Source organism: Neovison vison, chromosome 1 (genome assembly GCF_020171115.1).
Source record: "Neovison vison isolate M4711 chromosome 1, ASM_NN_V1, whole genome shotgun sequence".
NCBI classification, from domain to species: domain Eukaryota; kingdom Metazoa; phylum Chordata; class Mammalia; order Carnivora; family Mustelidae; genus Neogale; species Neogale vison.
This window is the reverse complement of record NC_058091.1, coordinates 55,843,763-55,861,117: the sequence shown is the minus strand read 5'-3', so window position 1 is coordinate 55,861,117 and position 17,355 is coordinate 55,843,763. Positions and strand designations below refer to the sequence as shown.

General features: G+C 35.8%; 1 long non-coding RNA gene across 1 annotated transcript in view; it reads right to left on the bottom strand.

Moving 5' to 3' along the window:
- LOC122905646 overlaps positions 1 to 16,337 on the bottom strand; it is a 250,526-nt gene extending 234,189 nt beyond the window's left edge. Inside the window, exon 1 of the long non-coding RNA XR_006384380.1 lies at positions 16,242 to 16,337. This is a non-coding gene — a long non-coding RNA (uncharacterized LOC122905646). The remainder of the gene's footprint in view (positions 1 to 16,241) is intronic.
- Between the last annotated feature and the right edge of the window lie 1,018 nt (positions 16,338 to 17,355).

The following is a 17,355-nucleotide window of genomic DNA, read 5'->3' as shown; positions in this document are numbered from 1 at the left end:
AAGCCTGATGATGTCATTCTACATTGCCAGGGAACAGCCACACTCATTTCCAAGAGGCGAAAATTGTTGCTAATTTCAGTTAACAAATTTCATGTAAAGCACCCCTTCCCCGCTGTGTTTCCTAGAATCTAAAATGAGAGTTTAAAAGGAAGGGAGGTCGAAGGTCAATAAGAGAAGCCCAGGAAGAGGTCCCAGCCCAGATGAGGCAGAAGGATGATGCCTGTATCATCAGGAAGACCTGCTCGGATTCTTGGCTTTGCCTTCTGCTCATTGTCCCCCTGAGCAAGTTCACTTCCTTCCCATCCACAGACTCAGTTTCCTCAGGAGCAGAAGGGAATAGTAAAATCGATCTCAGGGCTACTATCAGAATTTAATGAAATATGGAGGCATCCAGCACATGGCACAATATATACACAATGAATAGTATGAAAATTGTCTGAAAAATGGCTCTTTTTCTTGGCCTTTGATATAGAGCAGAGACCCCATGGCCGTTCTGTGTAAGAGGACTGAAGCCATGCTGGATAACCCTGGAAGGGGAGATGAAATCACAGGAGTCTGAAGATTTGGGCCCCGGCTGCTTACAGCAAGTCACGAGATCTGGACTGCAGAGTCTGTCCACTGGAAGTGAGATTATCACCTGGAACGCAATCAGGAGGGCCTTGAAGTCCCTCACTCTGCTCTCCCATCTCACTGCAATCTTCTCTCACCACACCCACCCCACCCCCTTCACCAAACCACGGCAGGAGGAGGAAGTCATTACCATACTATGCAGCACCCCCTCCCCCGCCCCCCAGGCTTACAAAAGGCTCTGAGTCCTGCAAACTTCCTGACAGCTCTCACACTATCAGCATTACTTGCACAAACCCGTTCTAAGATTCCTTTGAACAAAAAAGCCTAGAGCAAGGATATGACTCCAATGTGAGCAGCTCAGGCTTATGTATATACTTGGATGGGAAGAAGACCGACTTTTCTTAATTTTTACTTTAGAGATTGTCATTGCTATAGTATCCATACCTCTCTCTGACAGAATAGAGGACATAGAATCAATAATTCACAAACAGTATCGGGGAGAAAGCACTATCTTACACTATCTTACACACATCCAAAATCCAAAAACTAGAAGTCAAATGTAGGGTATGCAGTTAGAAGCAAAGAGCTACAACTGAAACCTGAGTCACACTTGTAACATCTTCTTCAGATGAAGGAGCACAATGTGGCCTCAGTTCTCTGTCCACTGCCTCCACCCTAATAATACCCAGGAGGATACGGTTTAATAGTGCCTCAGGCAAAGAAGAAAAGGCAAGAGAAAGGATTGTTGTTCTTTTCCTTTCTCCCTCTTTTAAGCTCCAAGGAAAAGTGTGTTTCCAGTGGCAAGCAGTGAATAAGACTGAAGAGAGGTTTCATTTCACCTCTTTTCACCTCAGGTTAAATAAAACTTCTGCCAGAAAACATCCTGGCACTATATCTATAGCTAAAGGTTTGGCAGATCTAACTCCATTCATAGCCAGGCACCCACCCCCTTTCCCATTGCTCCCCTCCTCTTGTGAACGCCCAAGGAATACACGGGAAAGAGCAGGAAGATGCTACACAGTTGATTCAATATTTTTTTCCCAACTAATTCTTATGCAAAAACAGACTCATCAAAAAATATACACTAAACACATCTATAGTGTGTTATATTTCACTCCTTCCTTCATGCATTCTCAGACAACACAGCCTCGTATCTTTATTTCATCATAATGAAATATGGTTGGTACCAAGATATGGTTGGTACTTTGGTTGGTACCAACGTAGCATGTTGCAACCTTGGTTATACGCTTCAAGGTAACATGGTTAAGAGCATAGGGTCTGAGCACAGGCAATACTGTAAAGGACACCATGAAGATAATGAAAGGCAATGTATGGAATGGGAGAAAATATTTGCAAACCATTATCTGATGAGGGATTAAAATCCAGAGTATGTAAAGAATGTCTACAACTCAAAAAAAAACAAAACAAAACAAACCTATTTGAAAATGAACAAAGGATTGAAATAGACATTTTTCCAAAGAGGATTTATAAATCACATGAAGAGATGCTCAACATCACTAATCATTAGGGAGATGCAAATCAAAAGCAAAGTGAGATACCATTATGGTGGCTCATAGAAATCATTAGGGAGGCTCATAGGAAAAAAAATGTTGACAGGAAGGTAGAAAAATTGCAAACCTTGTACATTGCCCATGGAATTTTAAAATGGTGCAGCCACTATGGAAAACAGTATACAACATCTCAAAAAAAAAAGAAAGAAACCCATTTGGAATTATCATAAGTTGTAGCAATTGTACTTCTGGTATATATATATATATATATATATATATATATATATTTATATATATATATATATATATAAAATAATATATATATAAAAGAATCAAAAGCAGGGACTCAGATATTTGAACACCTATGTGGTATATTTATACTTTACCAAAATAAAACATATCTAAGAATTTGAAAAAAAGGAGCCTAACTTCTGGAGCCAAAGTTCCATATTTGCAAAAAAAAAAAAAAAAAAAAAAAAAAGTTCCATATTTGCCACCCAAGCTACCCCACCTTAGCCTTGGGGCAAGTAATTTAACTTTCTGTTTTCTCAACTGTAAAATGGAATAGGCAGAGTGCCTAAGTCATAGGTTGTTGTGAGGTTCATGCCAGATGATAAAAAGACAAAAAACTCTGGCAGATAATAAGTGCACAGAGTATGCTAGCTATTATTATTGCTTCTTTGTATAGATGCTAAAAAGCCCAAAGCCATGGACAAATATATGTTTTTTATTTTCTCCATCCATCTTAGAGCCTCCTCTATATATTACTAAATACTTCTTAACTGATTGACTTCTTCATATACAAAGGTGAACCTTATTGACTCGATTTCCGTGGCTGTTTTTCCATATATATTTGTAGACATTTGGGTATTATCTTGAACATATAGATAATGCTGAGGTATTTTCATGAAAAGGACTTACTTTATATGGCTATATTCCAAGGTCAGGAGAATCATGAAGTCTTCCCATTTTTGTTATTGCTAACCAACCTACAGAACCAATCACAGGGTACAATGTAACTGGGATATCACCATCTAAAGATAGATTCAAAGGAAGTTAAATAGATGGTAAAATCTCTGAGCCCCCAAAGCTGATATACCTTCTTAAGTCTTTTACATGAGGAAGGGGTTGAGGTATGAAGGACATACAGGCCACCATTAGTTAACTCTGGATCAGATGATGTTGGGGATCCATATTTAAATTAAAAGCAAGTATATCTAAAGACGCTATTGGCTTTGTGTTGACAGCATGAGGTATAGGGCATTTGTTAATTCTCCCCATTTTAAAAAATTTTTAAATAAAAAACCTCTATCCAAAATCTGTTGTAATATAATATTAACAATCATTCTCAGAAATAACAGGTGATTTCTGAAATGTACAGCATGTTTACAAGCTTTTCCTAAAATGAGCTTTTTAAAATCTTGGCTGCTGCTGGCTTCTAAAATCATCTTCAATCTGAGTGAGAGCAAATTCATTTAACGGTTTATTTCTCCAACAATTTGAGTGACTATTTCCCCTAGATATCTTTTTCAGAGCCCACACCCTAAAGCTTCATAATTCCATTAAATCAGCACACAGCTGGGCAATTCTTTCTTTGCTCACATTATAGTGGTCCCCAGGGAATTTATGTAAATCTATGGAAATTCATTTTAAAGTCTGTACTCTGAAAGGGAGGATGCATCCTCATTAAGTAAACGATTATATCTACAAACAAGCTAAAAGCAACATGCTGGAGAGCTAAATTAAACTTTCCATCAAGAAAACTAAACCATTCACTTTCAATAGGCTTTACCCAAATGCTACCAAAATCATAAGACAAAAGATTTTGAAGAAGTCCAAACAGATATCAAGGAAAGTGTGGCTGAGCCACCATGGCAGGGCATAGCCTCCTTTCTGATACAACCACTTAACGTCACCTTGGGCCATGGTATAGGAAGTGGTTCATCCTTATCATTCACAGGCTATCGGGAAAGACTTCTCATAAAAGTGTAAAAGGAAATGAACTCACAAAGTCCTTCAAAGTTCACCCAAGTCAACTCTAAGAACCCTAAATAAGACTAGATGGTCTGAAGCTTATAGGAGAGAATATTATGTACCGAAAAGAGGACACAAGCTTTACAGTTAGACTTATCTACTACTTGTCCCCACCTCCTTCACTGAATAACTGAATAAATCACCTAGACTTCACAACATGTTTTCTTATTTGTAAATAGGCAATAATAATTCTTGAGATGATTTTTTAATGAAATAAACTATATAAAGCATTTACTCCAATGCCTAGAACATGGTTGCCATTCAAATGCCTTCAACTGAACCAAAAAAAAAAAAAAAAAGTGAAGTCTGAGCAAGATCTGATCTCTAGAAATCAGGAACTAACTGGAAGGGAAAGGAAAGAAGTCCTCCACTTAAAAGTTTGAGGTTCTCAAAAATCTATGGTACCTTCCCACTTTGGAGATCTGCTCACCTTTCTTACTGCTGAGAAAGTAGGGCTAAGGCAATTTATGAGAACATTGACTCAATATTGCCTTAAGCCCTTTCTTCTTAAGTCATTCTAACATTTACTATTTTCTCATATCTGAAAACTCTATACTCTGCACAAGTGACATCTTGGTTCTGAAGTCAGAATCAAAAGTGAAAATATAAAATGAAATATAAAATACACCCATGAAAATCCTTTAGGTAGATTTAGCACTGGAATAGTCTCTCAGGAAGTTAAGCATATGCCATTTCTCATCCATTATTGGGACAGATTGCTGATTCTTCAGTTGAGCCCAAGTGAATCAGTTAGCTTAATTTTGAGATCCATGTCATTCTAAAAACATTTGAATAGACATAGATATAGATACAATTTCTAATAGTAGATTCATATTCCAATTAGCAAGATTCTCATAATCCATAGGAGGTAAGTGGAACAGAGACCAACAGATGAAAGGGTCGATTCCTATCTCCATGCACGCACTGAATGCAGTAACTGGTGGAATAGCCTACACTACTTATATATTTATTTTAGTATGTCTTTATTTTGCAAAGCAATATGACATTTGCATACATTGAATATGTGTTAATCAAATGCAAGTGTGATATTATGCCACATTTTAGTTTTGCGTTATGGAAATTAGATTGTATTCAATGGTAAACCGTACTAACCAGGCCACATATAAGGACTGGTTATTCTACTGCTCAAAGGAAAAAAAGAGAGACACATTCACATTTTAGGAATTAAGACAAAGCTTAGTCACCACAAGTAAAAATCTGGAGAGAACAAAAATATATGGAGGGTAAATAACATGCTATTAAACAATGATGGGACCAATCAAGAAATCAAAGAAGAAATTTAAAAAATGCACGGAGACAAATGAAAATGAAAGCACAATGGTCTAAAATCTTTGGGATACAGCAAAAGTGGTCCTAAGAGGGAAGTTTATAGCAGCATAGGCCTACCTCAAGAGGAAAAAAAAAATCTCAAATAAATGCCTTAAACTTACATCTAAGGGAACTAGAAAAATAACAAACAAAACTAGAAACAGTAGAAGGAAGGAAATAAAGATTAGAGTAGAAATAAATAAATAGAAACATATATATATATATAGAGAGAGATAGAGAGAGAGAAAGAGAGAGAGAACAGATCAATGAAACCAGGAACAGCTTCTTTAAAAAAATGAACAAAATTGATAAACCTTTAATAAGATTCACCAAAAAAAAAGAGAGAGAGAGAGAGAAAAGGACTCAAACAAAATCAGAAATGAAAGAAGAGAAATAACTGATACCATATAAATACAAAGGATTATAAGAGAATATTATAAAAATAAGTATGTCAACAAGTTGGACAACCTAGAAGAAATGGTTAAATTCCTAGGAACATATAACCTCCCAAAACCAAATCAGGAAGAAATAAAAAAATCTGAACAGATAACAAGCAATGAAATTGAATCAGTAATCAAAAAACCCGACAAACCAAAGTCCAGGACCAAATGGCTTCACATATGAATTCTACCAAACATTTAAAGAAGAGCTAATACCTATCCTAAAAAGTAAAAGAGGAAGGAAGGCTTCCAAATTCATTCTATGAGGCCACCATTACCCTGATACCAAAAGTGGTGAAGACACCACTAAAAAAGAGAACTGCAAGCCATTATCTCCGATGAACATAGATATAAAAATCGTCAACAGAATATTAGCAAACTGAATCCTAAAATAAATTTTTAAAATTCAGCATGATCAAGTGGGATTTATTCCTGAGATACAAGGTGGTTCAATATTCACAAATCTATCAACGTAATACACAACATCAGCAAAAATAAAAAAAAAAAGGATACGAACCATATGATCATTTCAATAGATGCAGAAAAAGCTTTTGACAAAATACAGTACCCATTCATGATCAAAATCCTCAACAAAGCAGATTTAGAGGAAACATACCTCAAAGTAATAAAGGCCATATATGAAAAAAACACAGCTAACATCATAATCAATGGTAAAAAACTAAGAGCTTTTCTCTCAAGGCCAGGAACAAGACAGAGATGTCCACTCTCACCACCTTTATTCAACATATTACTGGAAGTCCCAGCCACAGAAGACAAGAAAGATGAATAAAAAACATCTAAACTGGAAAGGAAGAAGTTAAACTTTCACTATTTGCAGAAGACATGATACTCTATATTAAAAAAAAAAAAAAAAAAAAAACCTGGGGCACCTGGGTGGCTCAGTGGTTTAAAGCCTCTGCCTTCAGGTCATAATCTCAGGGTCCTGGGATCGATCGAGCCCCACATCAGGCTCTCTGCTCAGCGGTTAGTCTGCTTCTTCCTCCCTCCCTCTCTGTCAGCCTCTCTGCCTACTTCTGATCTCTGCCTGTCAAATAAATAAATAAAATCTTTAAATAAATAAATAAATAACCTAAAGACCCCATCAAAAAATGTTAGAATTGATAAATGAATTCAGTAATCTTATTGGATAACAAAATCAATATACAGAAATTCATTGCATTTTTATACACGAATAATGAAGTAGCAGAATGAGAAATTAAGAAAATAATCCCATTTACAACTGCACCAAAATTATTAAAATATCTAGGGATAAACTTAACCAAGGAGTTGAACGACTCATAGTCCATGAAGTACATGGAATCCCTTTAATGCAATCCCTAACAAAATACCAACAGTATTTTTCACAGTACTATAACAAATAACCCTAAAGTTTGTATGGACCACAAAAAAACTCTGAATAGCCAAAGCAATGTTGAAAAAGGAGAACAAAACTGGAAGCCTCACAACCCCACATTTCAAGTATACTATGAAGTTATAATAATCAAAACAGTATGGTATTGCCACAAAAATAGACACATAGATCAATAGAACCCTGGAGAGTGCAGAAATAAACCCATGATTCATGGTCAATTAATCTTTGACAGAGGAGGTAAGATGTTTCTGCAAGTCCCCAAAAGTCAGTGTGGTGTCAGGAACTCAGTCCCTGGCTCCGGCTATCGGGATACAGAGCAAGAATGGAGAGCAGCAGAATCTTTGAGTTGCTCCTCTAGGCAAGTCTTTGGAATGCCCCCAAATAGCCATTAATGGGGAAAAGACAGTTTTTCTCTTTCTTTGAAGAGAACATCTCTTCAACACTATTCTTCAACAAATAGTGTTGGAAAACTGGACATTGACATGCAAAAGAAATGAAACTTGTCCACTTTCTTACACCATACACAAAAATAAACTCAAAATGGATTAAGGACCTAAATGTAAGACCTGAAACCATAAAAAGCTAGAATAGAACACAGGCAGCAATTTCTCTGACATCAGCTGTAGCAACATTTTTCTAGATATGTCTCCTGAGGCAAGAGAAACAAAAGCAAAAACTAACTATTGAGACTACATCAAAATAAAAAGCTTCTGCACAACAAAGGAATCAAAACAAAAAAGACAACTTATGGATTGAGAAGTGATGTTGGTAAATGATATACCTGATAAAGGGCTAGTTATCTTATATATATATATATATATACACACATACATACACACACACACACACACACACACACACACACAACTCAATAACATCAAAAAGTTCAATTGAAAAATGGGCAGAAGACACAGACATTCCTCCAAGGAATGCCTTGGAGATCCAGATGGCCAACAGACACATGGAAAGATGCTCAACATCACACATCATCAGGGAAATATAAATCAAAACCACAATGAGATATCACCTCACACCTGTCAGATTGGTTAAAATTAAAAACTCGAGTGTATAAAAGCTCAAGAAACAATGAGTGTTGGTGAGGATGTGGAGAAAAAGAAACCTTTGAATACTGTTGGTGGGGATGCAAACTGGGGCAGTCACTATAGAAAAAGTACAGAGTTTCATCAAGAAAGTACAAATAGAACCACCATATGATCTAGTAGTTCCACTGCTGGGTATTTACCAAAGAATACAAAAACACTGATTTGAAAAAAAATATATATGTACCTCTATGTTTATTGCAGCATTATCTACAATAGCCAAATTATGGAAGCGGTCCAGTGTCCATCAATAGATGAATAGATAAAGATGTGATACATGATGGGTAGATAGATAGATAACAGAATATTGCTCAGCCATAAAAAAAGAATGAAATGTTGTCTTTTGCAACAGCATGGATGAATCTAGAGAGTGAAATGTTAAGTATAATAAGTCAAAGAACGATAAATACCATATGATTTCACTCATACGCACGACTCAAGAAACAAAACAAATAAAGGAAAAAAACAAACGAAAAACCAGATTCTGAAGTACAAGGAACAAATTCATGGTTACCAGAAGGGAGAGGGGAGAATAGGTGAAATAGGCCAAGGGGATTAGGAGTACACTTACCATGATGAGCACTGAATAAGGAATAGAATTATAGAACCACTACATTGTACACCTGAAACTGATAGAACACTGTAGGTTAACTATATTGGAATTAATTTTTAAAAAAAAAAAGACAAATCTTGGGCAGGATGCACAATCTAGTCACTGTTACACTTCAGGTAGCCCCAGAGTCACAGCTATCCATTTCTGTTTGTCCAGACCTCTGTTGTTGCCTGGGTTCTGTCCGTCCTACTTAGAACATCTCTTCAATTTTATTTCATTTCTTTGGGAAAAGGAAAGAAAGAGAAAAGAACATTCTCTTCTGGCAACAGCATCAGATTTTGATCCAGAAAACCTGGAATACCTAATCTTTCAAATCTATCTCCAGATCTCTATTTTGTCTTCAGCTCTTGCCCTTTTCACTCCTTCAGTCTCGACATGGAGGGAGAAGGAAAATATTCATGTATAGGTAACATGCAATGTTTAACAATGACTCTAGTCTTAGAAACTGGTATATGCAGAGATTCTGGTATATCATTTTTAAAATAAACCCAGCTGCATTGTGCTGTAACATGAAAACAAAAAAATGACCATTCACTTCCTGAAAAGGGAGAAATAAATTGTTTTTAAATTCTTAATTTCTATTTTCAATATGAAATATATAAAATGTAAAGGTATCATTTTAATAAATAGAGAGGCAGAGATACAGGGGCTCTAAAGAATTGTTGTAAATATTTTGTAAGGAAACTGGCTTCACATTATTATCAAAATTTTAGTTTTAATCATTAAAGCCACATTTAATCTTCTACAAAGACTCTGTTCCTCCTGCAGGCACAGCTCCCTGCGGCTCCCTCCTCCGTGCTCCTCTTGTGCACATTTATCATAAGTGATGATATTAACACATGTTTTCTTATATTTCAAATTTATACACATCTGTTTCCTCCATGTGATGGTAAAGCTTCTTGCTTATTTTGGGGAAGTAAATTCAGTTTCTTTCAAAGAGTAGAGGCTCAATGAATATTGACTGGGCTTTATTTGAATTATTCTGTTTTGAGCTTTGGAACTGATGAGAGCACCTTTGCTTCCTTCCCCCTCGGACCATTCCTCACCCTCTCAACTAGCTGTCTTTTGCTGCTTTCTATATACACCACCCCTCATACACAGTTCACAATCTCTTGGGCTCATGTGTCTTTTGTTTCAACTGCTGCTGCAGTAACCAGCTCTGCATGGGTTGGAAATTATTTTATTCATACAAACTTGACAGTACATTACTTTAAGGCCAAACCATGAGTTTCTCACCAACCCAGAACTTTCTTGTTGACACTGCCCACAGTTGCAGTCTGGAACTTCTGGGGAGTGAGGTCCCAGGACAGCAAACTTTTAACCAGTGGCCAAAAACAACAACAAAATAAATAAATCCTTTGTCTTTCTCAATTGTCTGTGGTCCTGAGATGCAGCTGATGTGATCTCTCATGGGACACCCCTACAGTATAAAGCAGCCTATATCAGCAGCACACTCCCCCAACCAGCCCTTTCTCCCTCCCTATTTCAAAATTTCTTAGACTCACCCCTGTCCCTCTTAATAAAAACATTTGCATGAATTCTTATATCGGATTCTGTTTTCTGGGGTCTTGGGCTATAACGCCTGTCCACGTCACAGCCCCCTGCCAAGTGGACACGGTCATGTCTGCTTCAGATAATCTTCTCTGCTTTTTAGAGGAGGATTTCACAGGGGTGCACACCTAACACAAAGGCAAGCACTAACTAAGCCAGCCAGCAAGACTCTAAATCTGGTATGACAAGAAGCTGAGCAAGTTGAAATCATCTCTTAGGGAACTCAGAAGTGAAGAATAAAACATGAAGGTGGAGTGGCAGGCAGAAGGTGGTAGGGCAGCCATGATGTTCTAATTGCTCAATTCAGTAACAATTCTTATGGCATGTTGCTTCCTTCTCTCTCCTTCAACTCCTCCGTACATGCTACCAATACTTAAGTCAGAGAATACTGTTCATTTCCAGACCCCAGTTTTCATCTTAAGTAAGACCCTTACCATCCTATCTGACTAATTGAAAGACCGTTTCTAACCTGGTTCTTCTGAGCTCAGGCTCTTCTTAACTGTTCATATTGTTTATCATTGTGATCCCATTGCTTCTCGGCCTCTTGGCCAAGATCAAGTGTATAATTGTCATCCTTTCCAGTGGCATTCATCATATCAATTTCTCTTCTATGAGAAAAGCTTGATAACTTTAACTTTTTTGATAACGGTAACATTAAGTGGCTCCCCTCTTCGTCAGTCTATCAACATTAAATTCAACTTCATTTTTCACTCTATTTTTTTTTTTTTTACTACAATTCCACCCTCAAGCCTTATTCCTAAAATGTAGCTTATGGACTTCCAGTTTAAAGAATACTACTTTATACCATGTGTTCAACAACTCAGTATGCTAAAACTATTGAAATGACCAACAAATTTTAAAGCTAAAACATGTATCTATGTTAGAATATATGGAAAGTTTCCCTTAAAAGATAGAAAACTTGACAGTTTCTATAAAACGCGGTACATGACAGGTCAGATGAAGGGATATACTGAACACAATTCATAACAGCCAACAGAGGATTGAAGAAATTAGTATGTCCAGAGAATTTAAATGACATGATACTAAGGCTAAGAAAGAAAGAAGGAAAGAAGCATAGAAAAAAATGGACAAAGAGAAAGCACAAACTAAGATCATAGAAATAAGTAAATATACATCACTGATCACAATATTTATGTATATAGACCAAACTTGCCAGTTAAAAACAGAAATCTCAAGGCTGGATAAACAAAATTTCAACTATATGCTCTGTATGAGAGACACATCAAAAATATAAAAGCAGAACATGACTCAGAGATCTACCCAGCAAATAAAAGCCCAAAGAAAGCTGGGAAAGCTATATTAATGTTATAAAAATAGTCTTTAAGGTTAAAAAAAAAAAAGCTATTATCAGGAAGAAGTGGTGGTACTACACAAAGAGTCAAGTTTTTTCCAATAAGATTTAACAATTAGTTATGTATTATGAACCTACCTCAAATTACATAGTGTAAAACATTCAAGAACTACAGAGAGAAACTGACAAATCATCATCATAATATGAAGAATAAACACAAGTTTCTTGATTATCCATTATTCAAGCAGGAAAAAATCTATAAATATCTAAAAAAATCCATTAAAAAATCGTTGGACTACCAATCTTGACTTAATGGATATATATAGATAGAGAAATTCCATATTTTCCTCTCAAGTACACAAGTTACATTTACCAAAATTGAACACATTAATCCATAAAGCAAAACTCATTATGTGTGCATATGTGTGTGTAATGTATTCACTATATCATATAAAGAGAATATATATAATGTTCATATATATGTATGAATTATATATTCCTATATACATATATATATGAAGACTATATACTATATATACTCTATATACTCTTGCCATCTAGCTACAATGCAATTAAATCAGAAATTATTCGAGATAAACTTTTAACATTTTCTTATGAAAAAGTTCTCTCACACACAAGAATAAATGGAGTAGTATGTGGAATGTGTTTTTATCCTTCAGTGGTCTTCAATAATTATTCAACTCCTAGTCAATCTTTTATCACATATACACCTACTCCCGTCTGAATTTTTCTGAAGCAGATTCACTCCATAAATATTTGTAACTCTATTTATAAGGGACACTTTTAAATAACCATTATACCATTATATATTTTTTTAAGTATACAAAATTTCCTCAAATATCCAGTGTTCAAGTTTTCCTGGTTATCTCATTTTTCTTTAATTTTTTCAAGTCAGAATCCATATAAGAATCACAAATTGCATTTGGTAAGTGTCCTTGAAGTTCCAAATAGATACATTATTAAAACCCCATACAACAGAAATTTTAAAACCACACTTCCAAATAACTCATAGGTCACAAAAGAAATGATAATGGAACACTGACAATATTTGTAACTGAACAAAGAGAAAAATATCAATATAGCTAAAACTTTGAAATGCAATGAAAGCAATAATTGGAAAAAATGTTTATCCTTCAATGTTTATAGTAGAAGAAATATTGGAAATTAATGATTTGAATATTCAACGTAAGAATTTGGTCGGGGGGAAACAATCAATATAAACAAACAACAACAACAAGAACAACAGAACAGGGGTGCCTGGGTGGCTGAGTGGGTTAGGGCCTCTGCCTTCATCTCAGGTCATAATCTCAGGGTCCAGGGATCGAGCCCCACATCGGGCTCTCTGCTCAGCGGGGAGCCTGTTTCCTCCTCTCTCTCTGCCTGCCTATCTGCCTACTGTCTGTCAAATAAATAAATAAAATCTTAAAAAAAAAAAAAAAAAGAACAACAGAACAGAAGGAAGAAACAAAGAAAAGAATAGATTACTGAGGAGCGCCTGGGTGGCTCCGTCGGTGAAGCATGGTTGTTTGATTTGGGCTCAGATCATGATCTCAGGGTCATGATCTCTTGGTGGTGAGATCAAGCCCCATGGTGGTCTCCACCCTCAGCAGGGAATCTGCTTGAGATTCTCCCTCTTTATCTCCTTCCTCCCCTCTCCCGGTGCATGCTCACACTCTCTCTCTCTCTACATATATATATATATACATATATATAAATCTTTAAAAATAAAGATAGATTATTGAAATAAAAGACCAAAGTACAACATGGGATCAATGCAAGGGAATAAAGATAGCTCCAATTCTTTGACACTCATTCCTGTGATTGGAGGGATCTATTTCCCCCACCCCTTGAATCTTTGTTCTATGACTGCTCTAATCATATGGCAGAAGTGATGTTTTGCCTGTTCTAGGTCTAGACTGTAAGAAAACTTGTAATTTCTACTGTCCGTTTCTGTGTACATTTTCAGAGTTCTGAACCAATGTAAGAAGGCTTCATACTCTGTTGGAGAGGCCATGTGGCAAGGCCCTGTGCTGCATGGGTGGAGGGAAAAACCCATCTGAGCTTAGCTTCCTCAGTTTCCTTGCCAAGGCATCAGGCACCTGAGTGAAGCAATCTTTTTTTTTTTTTAAGATTTTATTTATTTATTTGACACAGAGAAAGAGAGAGTGAGAGCACAACCAGGAGGAGCAGCAAACAGAAAGAGAGGAAAAAGGAGGCTCCCCGCTGAGCAGAGAGCCTGGCATGCATGCAGGACTGGATTCCAGGAACCTGGGATCATGACTTGAGCCAAAGGCAGATCCTTACCCGAGGCACCCCCTGAGTGAAGCAGTCTTAGACTCTCCAGACCACACCAACAACCAACAGAATACCACCACATATACCCAGTCAAGACCTCAAGAAGCAGAACAACAACCCAGGCAAACTCTACCTGAGTTCTTGACCCACAAAATCATGAAATAATGAAATGGTGTTTGTTTTAAACCAGTCTGTATTAAGGATAGTTTGTTACACAGTAAAAGATATATGATATCAATAAATAAAGCCAAAGTTGGCTCTTTGAAAAGACTAATAAAATTTGTCAATAATCTCTAGTGAGATTTTCCAAGGGAAAAAAAAAATAAAACCAAGAAAACTAAGAAAAAATACATTAAGAAGAAAAGAACTGTGTATCAGACCATGTAACAGGGAGACGATTAGATTCAAGCCACCAAGCAGAATCAGGACAATCTGATGTGGCAGAACTAGCAGTTGGTTGAGATACATATTCTTCCACCAGCTAACTTCGGGCAAGTCATTTAAGTCTACTGGACCACAGTTTGATTACAAAATAAAACAAAACAAAAAACTAAATCTCCTTCCATAGGTTGATTTTTTGATGTGACTTCTCAGTGTATGTTTAGTCCCTGCTATTTAGAGGAGTTGTACTTAAAAAAATGGTGGAATATAGAGCAAGGAACAAAGTAGAATTCAAAAGGGAACCAACCATCATGGCTTCCTCTCTTTGTTTAAGATGGAAAAAAAAAAAAGTGGAGAGTGACTTTTTTTTTTTTACAAAATTTTAGTATGCATATTCAGGACCTTCTCATGGTAATAAAGTCAATAAAAATGTGTTTGAATTAAATTAACACAAACACACTGAAAGTCTTTTTCCCAGTACAAAAAGCAGTTTGATAAACAGAATGCCTATAATGAAAGAACTAATTTTTACTCTTATATATCTATAAAACACTATATAGTAAACTCTAGTTTTTAAAAGATTTTGCAAGATTTTGGGACTCATACAAATGTCTTGTGCTGTGATATGATGTGGAGTTCAAATGGAATTAAGTACTTATCAAAAACATGGCCCCGAGTTCTACTTTGCTCTACATTTTTCAACAGTAACTTAAAATTTTTCCAAGACTTGAGAAACTATTTATGTCTTTCTGAGAGTTATTTAACATGGAATTTAGCTAATGAAGTTTTGTGGTGTGTTAAATATCTTTCTGATATTTTGGAATGATTTTGAAACATATGGATAGAGGGGGTGGGAAGGGCCATAGTTCTATCAAAATGTTCTAGCTTGTTACCTTAGATAAAATTAAAAGCTACATGTTATCACCTTAGTTTCTGGTGAGGAAGTTTATTAGTTTAAATGCCTTTTCAAATTCCAAAATAAATTCAACTCTGAAATTTATTGTATAATAAAAATCTAGACAAATTGACATAATGAACAGGTTACAGGCTCCAATGGAAAGATTTAGTCTGTCTAAAAAAGGATATCATTAAAATTTTCTTATTTTATTTTAAATTAGCAAAGCCATTTCACTTATTTAGTTGTTTTCTAATTAGGATAAGCATTTGCATGTTAAAATAAACATTTATGGTTTAACATATACAGTATAAACATGAGAAGCATCATACCCATTAATAGATACAGATCAATCTTTTACTTTCCCACTCTGAAACATATAAAAACATCTTTAAATAGATATAGCTATATAATATGACATATTTATGTAAGAGTTCACATTCTTATTAAAATTAAGATTAGGACATCAATCATATTCGTTACCCATTACTATTTCAAAAAATGAAAATAAAAATCCCTAGCTATATGCTTTTTAAAATTTTCAAGTGTCCTCTTTATCTTTGTGAGCTAGCTAGTTACCTACTACAAGGCATTAGTAATTCCTTTCTTTCCAAGTTATTTTTAGGGTGTTTTTGCTTTATTAAGATGTCCACCAAATGCTAAAATATTAAATACTGAGTTCCCTCTTCTATGTCTGCCCCACAGAGAGGAGATTTCTTGCTTCAAACCTCAGTGCACACATGTAAACACAATTACTCAAAACAAGGCAACAAGTGAGAAGCAGGGTTAAAATAAGAACTCAGACAATCTGACTCACAATCCAGCATTCAACTCCCTATAACTTGCTGTTTTCCTTTGTCCTCTTTGCTGTGAACCAAGATACTTGTTCTTTAGCAGGGTGTTTCTGCTGCAAATCCAGTTGCTACTGCATTATGCAATGAAGTCAGAAGCCTGAGCTTGTGACATCAATATAGGTTGCTATGGTAACTCTTTCCATAAGTATTACAGGTTCATTGTAGGCTCAAAAAAGAGGACTTCAGCACAGTAGCAAAATAGCTGGCATTAGTCAGCCTAAATTACAATAATAACTGATGCAAAGAAATGTTTTTTACTAGCTATAATAAATAGATTTTTATATTCAAGTTTTGTGTCATTATCAAAAGTCATTTTTCAAATATATTAATTTTTTTAAATGAAATTCTCCATAGAGATAACATTGCTACTGACCTTCTGATATAACAGATCCAAAGATCCAGGAAGAAGAGAGTCTCACTGTAACACAGCTTATTATTCCATGCCTTGTGTCATTCCAGAAGTCAAGTAATGTTATGCAATATCTGTTTGGAATTAATTCATAATAGTATGATTTAAATTGTTGTCAGATTACAGAAATTATAAAAAGGTTTCAAGGAGTTGCACATATGAAAGCAATTTTAGGTGAGAAGTTTTCCCAGGGAATGTGTCCATTTTTAACATAACAATAGTAAAGATCACTTTTTATTGCACCTGCCCCCCCTTATTTCCCTAGAATATTTTTTGCCAGTGCCTCAGTTCAAATGATTAAATCCACCTCCCTGTGTAGGAGACATTTAGAAAGATTCTTTTACCATTACATTTTTAAAATCTAAATTCAAAGCACAGGGCTGAGTAATTACAAAGGCTGAATTCCTTTCTTCCGTAGCTCCTTTTTGTTTGCTTATCCCCCACCACCATCAGCATCATGAGGAACTCAGTTCAGTTCTGCAACCATGCCTGGGCTAGCCATTGCCGTTACATGTGCTCGGCTTCAGGTATAAGATGTGTAAGACAGTCCCTTCCATGAAAAGCTCAGGCAGGTAACAGCAACATCAATCATAGTATTTACTGAGTACCTGCCATGTGCCAAACACCATACTAAGCACTTTCCGTTCATTATCTTATTTAATCCTCAC